This window comes from Leptosomus discolor, chromosome 8, assembly GCF_034619465.1.
Source record: "Leptosomus discolor isolate bLepDis1 chromosome 8, bLepDis1.hap2, whole genome shotgun sequence".
NCBI classification, from domain to species: Eukaryota; Metazoa; Chordata; class Aves; order Leptosomiformes; family Leptosomidae; genus Leptosomus; species Leptosomus discolor.
The window spans coordinates 14,105,846-14,119,315 of NC_141398.1; the positions used below are offsets into that span (position 1 = coordinate 14,105,846).

Sequence of the window (13,470 nt, forward strand, 5' to 3'; positions counted from 1 at the left end):
AACACCCCGAGAAAATACCCACCAGAAGGGACCCACACTCATCAAGGGCACTTTATTCAAACTGCACCTGCCTTCTCCGTATTGCTAGGGCTTCAGCAGGACTGGGAGCGACAAGAGGAAGAGGTGGCAAAGGAGAAAATATCCTCTATTTTCGTATTCCTGAATTTACCTGCCTTTGGCATGACAAGCGTTACGTTCAGCATTTCTGCAGTTTAAGCAGTACACTTCTCAGCTGTACTCCTTCCTGCCTCTTGCTGCCATAAGGCAGAATTCAGTTTGAAAACACTTCCCACTTCTTAAATGAAGAGGTAAACTAGAGTACAGATTGTTGGGGTTTGGGTGTGGGTTTTTTTATTGTTGGTGGTTTATTTATTTTTTTTTTTTTTTTAATGGAAGTAAACTGGAGTACAGCTTGTTTGGGTTTTGTGGGGTTTTTTTGTTGTTGTTTTGTTGTTATTTTTTTAATGGAATACTCCTAGGCTTGCTTTCTGTGAGGCTGGATAGACTGCCTGTGCTGAAATAGATGCCCTCAGTTCTCAAAGGGTTTATCCTTGACTTAGGTGATTTTAGGACATTTGGCAAAGCTGATCCATTTCCTGGGGATAAAACATGGAGGCAAAATAAAGCTGGTGGAAAAGTGGTGCTAGAAAGATTTTTACCCCTAGTGATTACTGAGAACAATTAAGCATGTTCCCCAAGTGCAGATAAAGATCCACAAGCACTAAGCAAACTGATAAAAGAAAAAAAAAAAAAAAAAAAAAACGACTTTAAAAAATCCTAAAGGGTGTTTTGAATCCCTCCGAGGGAAAACTTGTTCTCTAATGCTATTTATCCTCTGGTATCTGGTAAATAGTAATGAAAAATGAAATCCAAGCTAACTTCAGCTTTGGTTCTGTATCAGCAAAGAATACACAACAGGACACCCCATTCCCCCCCCCCCCCAGTTCTCCAATGGCAGCAGTGTTGGTTTTGGCTCTGTGACTGTTAAAAGGTTTTTTTCCACACTGGACTTGGGCTTAACGTGTCTTGGGCTAAATTTTAAGTGCTAAGAGTAGAATTTACCTCTTTGCCTTTGGTATGGTAAATCTATGAATAGGAAACTATACTCTGTTTTTCCTCCCTTTCCTCCTATGCTATAAAATCAGCAGAAACATTGTTGCTGACTTCCCAGAAAGCAAGAGCGCCCTTTGTATGGATATAAGGATTTGCACCAAAGTAATTGATACCAATTATTAAATTAATAGATCTTTACAAAGACTTACCTAAAAGAACACTGTTTTAGAAATGTTTATGACATGAAATACTAAATAACTGTCGGTTTTGGCAAGAAAAAGAATTGGTTTGCAATTTTTCGTTGTAAGTTGTATCTCCAGAATTAAATTTATCACTAGCATAAGAAGTGTGTGTGACTTCACTGTCTTCAATGAAGCTGCATCTGTTTAGGTTAGGAGACAATTTAGGAGCCTGAAGTTAGAAATCAGAGGCTGGCTGGGCAGCTGACCAAAGCAATCTTGCTCTCAAACACTGAACGTGTGTAGCTCTCATCTGTAGCAGGAAGCGGATCAGCACCTAGGTGATAATACATATTTCTTCTGTTTAGGAATCCAAATAGCTTCAAAGTTTGGCCCCTTACTGAAAGAGCTACAAAGCTCCCTTCAAAATACATAAAACTATTTCTTCAAGTCTTTTCAGAGACAGAACTAGAGTAAATTAGAATTAGAGTAAACTTTTCAGATACAGAGCTAAAGTACTAACCTGTACATTTTCCTCTTCAGACTCCAAATACCAGATTCACAAATGAAACTACCCCAATGCTTTGGAAAAATAATCAAATGTTGCTATCTTGAGCTAATTAATAATCAACACAGAAAAATCCTGAAAGGCTGTGTTGATTTTGATTTAAGTAAGGAAGCACCTAGCTGACCATGCTTATGCAAAAATTGGTGATTTAAATTAGTCAGCATTTGTCCAGGTTACCATCTTGAGCCCAGAGAAAACTTACATGTAACCGATTTCCCTTCTTGCAACTCTGTCTTAAGAATATATCAAAATATGCCCGGTGGATCACTGAGGTACTGCTCCATTTATACCTGGTATCAATTACAACCAAAGTGGATTTGGGACCTTTTAGGATTCCGGGTGTAAATAGGAAGAAGTCATTGCAAGGTTGAGATTTTCTAATCTTTCAGAATACAGCAAATTAATTATTTGCAAGTCTTACTTTATTATTTCATCTTCCGTCTTACAATGCAAATTCAAAAGTAAACCTCCCTGTCAAGAAAATTAATGTTTAGCATTTATACAGTGTTTTATCAATTCAAACAAATGTGTAAGTATGTCAATCCTTCTACATACCCTGCTCTCTTTAGGATATTAAAAGATTGTAAGATTGCGCCATTGATATAATTCAATGGAATGACCTACCCCAATGCCAAAGACTAGCTATTTTGTTTTCTTCTTTGTTTCCCAAGCTATGCATGTACTGACTTCTGTGGGACAACATGTGCTTCACACTCAGCACAATGGGACCTCAGTTATGGTGTGGAAATGAAACCTCAAATTTTGACATTTGTGAAGCCACTTTGGACTTATACCAGCACACCTAAACTCAGAGCTGTCCTTCCATCTGCAGATATCTCTAGTCCTGGTGCGTCAAGGAGCCGACAAATGGACACCATGTCCAGCTGGATGCTTCCTGACTATTTGTAGGTGTAGCCTTGCTGAGCTAGGTCCCTGAAGGAACACTTCTGTCTTGAATGCACTCTGCAGTGCCAGGTACACTTTTCCACAAAGCCTCAGAACAGAAAATATGAGTGCTCGTGAAGTCTGGAGAGGCAGGGAGAAGAAAACTTCTACAAGGGACCTGACATTCTGCAGGTACTTTTGCAAATACAAAAAGAGAGGGGAACACGAGTTCTTCAGTGGTGGCAGCTCTGGGTTAACTGCGATAAAAGAAACAAGCAAAGAGGCAAACCCCAGCCTTGCTTCCCCAGCTACCACAGGGAAAGGGCTGATTTCGCATCCCCCACTTGTGCAAGCAGCCCTGCAGCAGGAAAAGGGACTGCTCGCACAGGTCATTGGAGCAGCTGGCCCTAACGGAGTGCTCCTGTGTGAGTATGTCTCATCTTTGTGGTCTTTGACATGTCTCGTTGGCTCCTCGTCACACAGGCTGCAGCTTTAGCAAATGAAAAATCCAAACCAACAACCAAAAACATAAAACCCCAACCCACTTCACAACCTAAATTGACGCAAAGCTCCTAAAATGGGTCCTAGATGCAACCAACCATGGCATATAAAGAGAAGTTTAATAAACAAATTAATAAAGCAAAACCAGGCTGCAGCCTGAAAAACACAGTACAGTTGAACACCTACATACCTTAACATACCTGACAGGAGAATTTGCACATTAACAACAGGTTAGGAGTGATAGGTATCATCATGTATGTATCATCAGTCTTTTTGGTTTTAAATTAGGAGTTGCATCTACCTGCAGAATGATAATACAGCTGCATTTCTAATTGCACCAGAGGGTCTCGACCTAGCAGAACCAGGCCTCTTGCACCCACTGAAGTCGATGAGTTTGAACCAACAACCAAGAGAGGAGATGAACAGACACCCCTGTAAAAGTATTTAACATTTAGTTTTCTTTTAAACAAAAGACTTCATATTTTTCTTTAATACACTTTTAATTTCACATACGAATGTTCTACGTACAACTGAACACACAAGAGGAAGGTTGTTAAACATGGGAAAAAGGTAGTATGTATTGCACAACCAGTGGCACACTTGAAGAAAATTGCTAGAATCCTACAAACTAGTTTTAATTAAAAGCGTCTAATATCTCAGCAAGCAGCTGATAATTAGCTTTATTATTGTAATTTAATATGCTAGACTCCACAATCTCTGTGAATGACTCTAGTTTAGAAGCATTTTAATTCTGTTTTTAATTTCCACCTCATCACACAGCTCAATGTAAATAATAACTACAAAGATGAGGGGTGGTCCTTTCTGAAAACTAAAAACTGAGAGTCATAATAAGCAATCCACTTCTGTTTAAAAAAACCCAAACCCTCCAGGTCTTTTAAAGGACTGCATTAAACAGAAAAAAGGTTAAAACTAAGTGGATCAATTTCTCTCCCTCTATACTAATTCCATATTCAGCATTTTCTACAGTCTAGGGAGATGTTCCGTTTATTCAGTCATTTCTCTGTTCCTGCCTGGTGTAAATTCTGGTTAACTACACGAATTGACAATACAATTATGAGCATACAGTCAAATTTCAATGGAGAGCTCCTGTCTGCAAAATGAAGGAAGCACTGTAATTCAACACACAAGCTTAAGAAAAGAACTCTGCTAACAGTGCAGATGTGAAACGTTTATATGTCTGGCACATGTAAAATTAAATTCCATGTTAGTGAACAATTGTGAAGGTGTAAAAAAAGTTGTATCGAAGATCCTACATAATTCTCAGTTCTTTGGAGATTCTTTTTCAAAGCACTGAGAAATGATAAAAGGGCATCTTGTATGGATGTATGTGTTTTCCATATGCACTCTTCTTAGTGTTCCTCTGTGAGCTACATTCATGTAACAATTCATTGTTAAAGGAGACATAAAAAATCTGTTCTTTTAGAGACTTTGTGTGCAAATTACTAGACTTGATATCATTGCAAATATGAAAAAAGGTTCTTCCTTCAAGTTTTTGAATTGTAACCAGAGTTGTCATAAATTATTTCCACAATATGAGAAAAATATGAAGGTAATTTTCCTAATTAAGGGCACATTTTATTAACTCATTAAACTCTGTCACCTTTATTCACTAAAAACCAAGCAGAAAAGTGGAATAAATTCACCATGACAAAGAAAATGCACACATTTCCATCTTATAAATAAACTGACTAAAAAAAAAAAAAGTGAGGTGTGTAGATTAGGGTGCTCAGTCTAAGAACATAGCACATTCTCAGGCGGCCAAATTGAGCTCTTGGATATATTTCCAGTGCTCTCACTTGAGGGAAGGCAAGCAGCAGATGCAAAACCGTACTTTTTGTATCCATATATATATATGGATATAGGATTTAAAAAGCATAGAATGTCCTTAGCACAGCATATCTTAATATGTAATACAGAAAACATTAAAGGATCCCTTTATGTCTACAGTTGTTATTACCAAGTATCCCCAACAATGTATCAGTAGTTCATTTGTTGAAATTATAGGAGTTTTCAACAACTCTGCTTCATGATCACAGAATTGCTTCCTAATTTCTCTTCAAACTGTTCAGGCTGTTACGGATTATTAAAGGACATTATCAGCCTGAATAAGCATATTAGAGATCCGTGTGATTTTTTTTTCCCCTAAATAAAGCTAAAAATAACACCTAAAATTACTACAATTGAAACGAATTAGCAAATTTCTCCACACTACATGTTTCAGTTAACTCACTCTGCTTTTGCAAATATTTTGGACTCAATCCCTAGGGACAATTCCAGCTTTATATTGCAATTCCTCCACTGTTCTCAGTGAGTTGACACAAGCGGAAAAACGAAGCAATGCAGAGGGGAATCAGATCTATCTTACAGAGCAAGTTTCTCTTTTACTGTGAAAGCTAGAGCAACTGGGATCAGAAGAAGAAATGTAAATCTTTCACATGGAACACACTTCAAAATAAGCTCAAGAAGTGGACAGTTCCCACTGCTTAAAAAAAGATGGCAAGTTCAGTGTGAATGCTCTTAAAAAACTGCAGCCTGAATGGCCTTGTGAGTCTTTTATACAAGAAGCACGAGCGTGCCATGCAGGTCCCAAACCTGCTCTGACTTATCCCCGTGGATTTGCGATGGTTCAAATAAAGCTAAGAACTGGCGCGTATCTTTTCAGGACTAGGACCCACCTTTGCAGTCACCAAAGCATGTTCTAGTGACCTGCTCAGTGCAAAAAACCCCTGCAATCTCCTTGTTCACCAGCTTAAAGCATGGAGGAAGGTGTGTCTTAAAGGAGAAGGGCGAGGCAGAAGTTGTTGGGCTTTTAATAAAGTTGCATCACAGCATGCCCTTGGGGGCTAACATAATTCTGTTTAAATTTAGGGAGCAAACAAAACTCTTGTTGACTCCAAGTTGTAGTTATGTTTATGTGTACATTACATATGTAGGGACAAGAAACCACAGCTGACCTTGGAAGCAGGGAGTTTCCCAGCTGAAGTCAGTCCATTTTGCTGGGTAGGCACTAGGGAAGTAAAACTCCTGCAGCTACTTTGTATGAGTAGAAGACATTTAAAGTAGCCTCCAGTTTAAAAGTTGCCATAAAGCTGACAAGACCAAGGCGGCCTGTCTCGCCTCAGATAGAGTCCACATGCATCTCTAAATGCTGTTCCCCTCCAGCAGGGGGAAAAAAAAAAAAAAAACACCAACAACTTTGGATTACAGAAAAAAATACCAGTGAGGAATAGGTCTTTCCTCTTTTGACTCTTGCATTGAGTTGTAAGATTTAAAAGCACTTCCCAAAGAATCACAGTCCCAGAAAAACTGATGAGAGCCCTTACCTTCCACTCCTCAACTGAAGTAACGTATTCCCGGTATCCTTCTGAAGGTATCTAGCAACTGCATTTAACCCAAGGGCGTTTGTCCTGCAGCACAGCCTCCTCCCCTCTCCTTTCTTATTTGGTTGTAAGGATTCTGAGAAGAAGAAACGGTTCCCAAACCTTTCTTTCTGTGTGATTTTATACTTCCTAGAAAAGTAGGGTTTGTTGCTTGGGAGGGGAATTCCGGGGGAGACCACTACAGTGCCAGCAGCGCATCCCGCCTTACGCTCATAAGGATGACAACTTTTTCCAAAGATCCCATTATTGCTACACTACATTTTACTACTTTACTATGTTTTCTTTGGTCTAATTCTATTACTTTTAATAATAGTAGAAAGTAATGAATGGTCAAAATGTAATCAAGTACATATGTGAATCATGACTGAAAAACAATAAAATTCACTATGGACCCAGCTCTTCTTGCACATAAAACAGGAGAAGAAAAAAAATCCCACAAGTCTCCAGTGGAAGTTTTCCTGACAAAGAGCCACACAATTAGGCTGTGATCCATGACTTTTGATATCCTCTGGACTTTTTAAGGAAATGTTGCCAAAAATGATCTGCCAGAACAGCATATGATTCATTATGCCTTTATTTTCTATTGCTGAAATACAGACTGGACCCATTTCCTTGTTTTCTGCAAGATTGTGGTGTTAGTTAAGTACCTAAGCTCAAATAAAATATGTCTGGAAATGTTTTTGGCTTCATTTTGGAGTTATCCAATTTTAATGACGAAAACCAAGTTTGCATTGTTCTAAAACTCTGTGGATTGATTCTCCGCTTACATTTCTGCATTGCTATGCAGTGGAAGTGGCAAGCAGACCAGGTTTTTTGGTGCTGAGGTACACAAGGGAAAGGAAAACTGCTACAGTAACGCCAAGATGGAAAGTATTGCATTTTTTTAATTGTACGCTGCATGTAACACAAATGACAAAGGTGTCATTCATGCTGTAAATAAGGAAACATGCAACTAGACCATTCCCGGAGTAAACACTGGCATCCAAGAGCCAATGTGGAAAGTCACAGGTGTATGACCAGCTTGTCTCTCTACTGCAGCTCCTGAGTATGGGACCTACTAAAAATACATCAACTCACTTTGCTCACTTCGTGTTAGGTAGCCACCCTGGGAAATACTCAGCTGGGATAAAAGACACACACAGGATCAGTGTCTAAGTTACAGGGAGCATGAAGGGCAAAGAGACAAGAGTCCTCTGCCCTGTCTTCCCATCATTACATTGGGCCAGAGACATTAGCAATCCCTCTTTAATTACTGGGGTCCACCAGCCCTTCCTGACTCAATGAGGACAGTCAGTACAATTCTGCATTATGCCTCTGCGTTCCTGTTGCTTCCCCTGGAAGCCATACCTGGGAGGTAGAGGACTCTTGCAGGTATCAGTGCATTAGGTTTGAAATCCCAGCTCCTGAGGATGTCCAGCATTGGACTTCCATTGACTGCAATTGGTCAAGTCTTCTCACACCATGGATAAACCTGACATCTTCTTGGCTTTTTATCTTAAATGTACCTTATCATTAGGGTTATAATTTCTATTTATATTTTTTAGAAACTTACAGTATATCAAGTTCTGAGTTTAAGCTACTTTACTCAAAAAAAAAATAAATAAAGAGAGCACATGGATCATCACCAATGTTAATATTTGTGAGAAAATTTTTAAGGTTGGAAGCGAGTCTGGGATAACAGAAACATGAACTGAGGAAAGTGCAGAGTTCTGCAGTATTTCGGATGCTTCTCCCATGCAGTTCTGCTAAGGGCAGCTATCATAAGGACAGCTATCATTTTAAGAGTTCTTGGGCTTGCACTTCGTCTACTCTGTTTCTCATGTCCCCATGCAGCAGTTTCAAAGGCTTTGATAAAGCAATAGGGCACACAGCCATCAAACTAAAATTTGGTAGAGCTCTGCTAAGGATTGATATCTTGAGGGCGTGGGGACACAGGACAGTCTAAGCAGTATATCCTGTGTTTTTTATTCAGTTTTAAAAGAAACAGTTATGAGTTAAAATCAAAGCAGAGCATGACAATATTAGGAAAAAAAAAAAAAAAGCGCTTCTGCAGGTGAGCAATGACACCTTTTGGAAAAGGGACATAGTATGAACTAGTGTATGCTACTGTTATACTAACCATGAAGGGGAATACTGGGCATTTTCATTGTAACATGAACAACTCCATTCTCACTTTTTTGACTTACAATTTCTCTCATTAGAGAGGAGAAAGAAGAATAAACAAAGTTACCTAAGGACAAAAATTTGCTTTGGAAAATTCAGAAGCAGCTACATTTTCATATAAGAAAGCCATCCGATCCTTAACTTTTCTATTTCACTAAGACTCTGAACAGCTTAAATTATGCAATTCACTACCAAGGCAAGAGAGCAGTGCCGCAAGCCACTCTGACATACCCCTGCTTAGTTGATTCAGATAAAGTCTCTCCAAGCATTTGGAAGGATTTTTAGTACTTATTTCTAAATGCAACTTACTAATATGCTTTTTCTTTACATTTCAATGATCATTTACAATGTTAATAGAGAGTCATACTACATGGTACTCCAGTATGCATGTGAGTTACAATTGATGGGAGCAGTCGACTGAAGCTAACAGTGCGTCTTTTAAAGGATTTGGCCCTTACAATGCATTACAGCTTCCAATTTTAAAACTAGACTATTAAAGCAAGTGGGTTGTTAAGGTGAATGCACAAAATACAATCAGGATTAGATACCTGTTTTATTTCATTTGGGTGTTTTTTGTATGGCTGGACAGAAAATGCATATGGATGTAACCTTGGTAGCATCCAGCTATTGAAAAGAAAAATACCTAGTGAGGAAGCTCTCATTCTAACTTTTAATCCTTACGCAAAGTCTTCGAAAACACTACTTGCACTTACATGTGTAAGCAGACTCAATATAAGAAAAAAAAGAAAAAAAAAAAAAAAGAAAGAAAGAAAGAGAAAAAGAAACAAGAAACAACATTATATTCCTCTACAATAATTTACATAGTTTAAGCCAGTGGCCATACTGATCTAAAAATTCTTGCATTCCACAAAACATTTTTTGAGACAGTTTGCAACCATAAGCTAATTTTTTTTTTTTCTGACAGTATTATTAATTGTTATCAATTTTGGAAGCAGAATGCTTTGCACAACCTCTGTCAGCGTTACCATACCTTCTAGACCAAGGTAGAACAGTAATCCAAGAAGTAAACAGGTTTCTTCAAAATTAAGTTTCCTTAGAATCGACTGCTGCAGTGGGAAGTCGTTTCTTCACACACACAGTTTCCAACTATGCACATCTTCTTTAATAATGACTACAGAGCGAAACTGTCCCTTTACAGAGCGGGTAACTTTGCGGAGCAGGGTAAAAGAAAACCTCCAGCTGTGACAGGCTGTAACGCAAGGAGGAAAACTTCTGGTGGCACCGCTATTCGGAAGTCTGCAACTTCTCCTCTAACGCCGTTCCCCTCAAGCGCACCGGGGGCTGCTAATTTTACGAGTTCCTAACGGCTTTTACAACCTCCAAACCTGCCTCCCCTCTGCAAAGTACAGGCGCAAGCAATTTGAACTCGGGCTTTGAATGAATGAACCGAAGTGCTGGAGGTGACGAGGCGAAAACAGACCGGTCCGCACCCGCTCCTGCGTGGGGGCAACATTTCCACCGCCCCGCCGCTTCCCTCCCCTTTGAATCAATGAACACCCCTTTTCAGCCAGCTCCTTGCGGCCACTCATCTCGGAAACCTTAAGGAAGCGCTCCAAAACGCCTGCTTTACGCCCGAACTGCGGAGCAAGGGGTTCAAAGGAAGGGAAGGGGAAAAAAAAGCGTGTGGGACAGGGAGGAGAAGGATAGGATGGGATGGGATGGGACGGGACGGGACGGGCGGACCTGCCTGTCGGGCTCCGCATCCTCCCACTTTACGCTCTCGGCAACTTCTCCCCGGCAGCGCCGGCTCCGCGCGGCCCCTCCGCACCCCCGCGCCGCAGCCGCTCAGGGCTGACCCCCCGCCCGCCCCCCCGGGGCTGGGGCAGGTGCCCGCCCGGGCCCCCCCCGTCCCGCGGTACCTGCTACGCCGGGGCCGGGGCCGGGGCCGGGGCGGACGGCAGCTGTGGCGGCGCGGCGCGGCGCGGCTCCATGTGCCAGCGCTGCCCCGCGGGCGGCGGCTCCGCGCCCGGTCCCTCCCCCGCCGCTCCCGCCCTCCGCCCCGCGCGGCCGCCCGCTCCGCACCCGCGCACGCCGCCGCCCCCGCCCCGCAGGAGCCGCCGGCTGGGACGGCAGCGGGGCGGCCGGCGGCCCCCGCGGAGCGGCTTTACCTGGCCAGGTGTTTCACCGGGGTGCGCCGCCGGCCGCGCCGAGCCGGGGGCGCGGGAGAGGGGCCGGGCTCCGCGCCGGGGCGCCCCCGGGTGCGGGCTCATGGGGCGGCGGGACGCTGCGGTCCCCCGGCGCGGGAGGCAGCGGCCGGGCGCGAGGCACGGGCTGAGTGTCACCCGCCGCCGGCCGCAGACAGACACCTGTAACGGCGCGGAGCTGAGGTGCGGGGGTCAGATCCTCCTCCTTTATCTCAGCCTGGTCATTCGCATCCCGAGCAAAACGTGCCCCGCGCCTTTTAAGCGCTTGAATTTAACACCGCAGGAGCAGAACTGAAGTAACTTACTTAGAATCGGTGGCACAGACAGTCACTGAAATCCAGACCCTACGCTTCAGTCCAGAGGGCACGGTGAACCTGACGGAAATTACTCCTATGCTTAAGAATTAAGTGCACATACACTCTGTGGAGGATCAGGATCTCATTTTGCTGTGCTTCAGTCTTGCAGATGGGGATAATAATACCTCCTTTCTCACATCCTATCTTTCTCTGTGCTCTCATGTTACAAAAAATTTAGGCATAACTTCACGCATGTGAGTAATCTCATTGACTTAAGAGGGACGGTTCAGAGGTGCAAAGCTAAGCAAACATGTAAGTGTTGGAAAGATCAGGGCCTTATAATGCAAGCTCTCCAAAACAGAATTCGGCTACTACTTACTATAAGTTTATACTGCAAGACAAAATGAGGTCTCCAATGGTCAGTTGGGCTTCTTTCAAAACAGAAATAGCAAGCTGTACCTGGGGGTTTATTTCAGGCACTCCTTCCCTCAGAGAAGCCCCGCAGACGTGACTGCTGCATGCTTCGCAAGCTAGGATAATACCTGGGCACGCTCGAGATGAACCAGGTATGCCTAGTGCTTCTCAGTTTTTTTATTTTTCTCACTGCATCTTTACAGAGATGCAGAACCCTCCTTTTACTGCAACTTGTAAACAGACTTTATGGATCAGATAAAGTTGAAACCCAGAGCCAAATTCTCCTCTTATTTATTTCAGAACACCCCCACGTCTTCCAGCAGGTTTGCATACAGAGAAGCAAGAGCATGTGATCAGTAGAATCACACCCTGACATTAAAAGGAAAGAAAGAAAGAAAAAGATCGCTCTATAAAAATATCCACAAAAAGATGCCACCATACGCTTAGCAGCTAGTACCTTTCTCCAGGAAATCCCGAAGAGCTCTGCCTCAGCAAGACTGGGAAATACAGGCAGGGAGAGCTTCACCAACCAGCTCCATGAAAAGTGGAAGCTGGTTAACTCAAGGGAATACAGCAGCTTTCCTCAGATACATGCACCCAGACATCTTGAAGTAAAGGGACCGACACTCCACTGAGGAACGGCGCTTTTGGGATCTGTGTGCTGCTCTCCTGCACTCCAGCTGCCGCAGGGCCCGCAGGCCAGCGGCTCGGAGTGTGCTCCAGCCTACCGGGGGAGCTGATTTGGCACCGTATTTTTAAAGGCAGGTTTCACACTGTGCAAACCACGCTTTCTCATTAAACGTTCAGTAAGAGTTTTGAGGTCAGAATCAAATTGCTGGACATGTGTGACCTGAGCCTGCTGAAGTCAAAGCTTGTGAGATGTTAAGCATCTTCTGCAACTTGCTGCGCGTAGGTTTGTTAACAGCTTGTAAGAGCTCTCAGGACTTAAAAGATGTTGTGAAGATCCTTTTACGGGTGATGCCCTTGGGAATGACTAGTCTTATAGTCACTGCAGCCCTGAGCCCGCTGCCGGCAGCCTGCTCTCATACACTGCAAGTTTCTTGCTGGGATAGCAGCAGTGGGTAGTCTGAAGAGAGCTCCACTGTCCCAGTGGTGCTTACTGAGGCTAGAGCTACTTCAAGCAGATCTGTTAAGGGATATTTGCAGATGAACACTTAGGCAGTACCCTGAGGAGCCAGATTCTACAGTCCTTTTCTTGCAGTATTTCCACTGACATTACTGGGAATTTTGGATGAGTTAAAGCGGGTTGTAAAGGATATAAGGTAGAGCAATGTATAGCAAAAAAACCAAGTGGCCTTAAAGTTGTCTAATTCACTGCCAGCTAAATCTTATCTCAGACTAAATCTACTAAAGAAACTTTTCCACTGCTATCAGGTTTATTGTGGGAAGCACCTAACAAGGCTGCACAGTGAAGGGTTTCCTTCAGATTCATTCTTAAACACAAATATTAACTGTTCTTGCAGGAGGTGCAATGTTTCTACTGCTGTGAATTACCATTTCCCATTTATTGCTTTCCTACAGCAGTCTTACCAGCCTGATCCCTCAAAAGGGACAGCATGCAACATTCATGCTGCTTCAGAGCATTACCAGGTAGGTGAGGATAATTAAATAGAAAAATATAACAGAAAAGTTTTGCAAATTGAGAATCAACAAAAATATTTAAGCACAGATCATGCATGTTCTCTGCAAAAGCTGGAGTGCACCAGGCAGGTGCTCCTCTTGCCATTCCACTGCAAAATTTCTGTTGTAGTTAACTCTTCAGAAAATGGCCTTGGCACAGTGTCCAGAGGATTTGCCTGTGGGATTGTGAACTCGTTGGGTGAG

The 13,470-nt window shown here is 42.6% G+C and overlaps 1 protein-coding gene across 3 annotated transcripts in view; it reads right to left on the reverse strand.

The window, feature by feature from the left end:
• IKZF1 (IKAROS family zinc finger 1) overlaps positions 1-10,648 on the reverse strand; it is a 67,853-nt gene extending 57,205 nt beyond the window's left edge. For all 3 annotated transcript variants that reach the window (XM_086468876.1, XM_086468875.1, XM_086468874.1), the window contains exon 1: positions 10,631-10,648. The gene's annotated coding sequence lies outside the window, so the exon portion shown is untranslated. The remainder of the gene's footprint in view (positions 1-10,630) is intronic.
• Between the last annotated feature and the right edge of the window lie 2,822 nt (positions 10,649-13,470).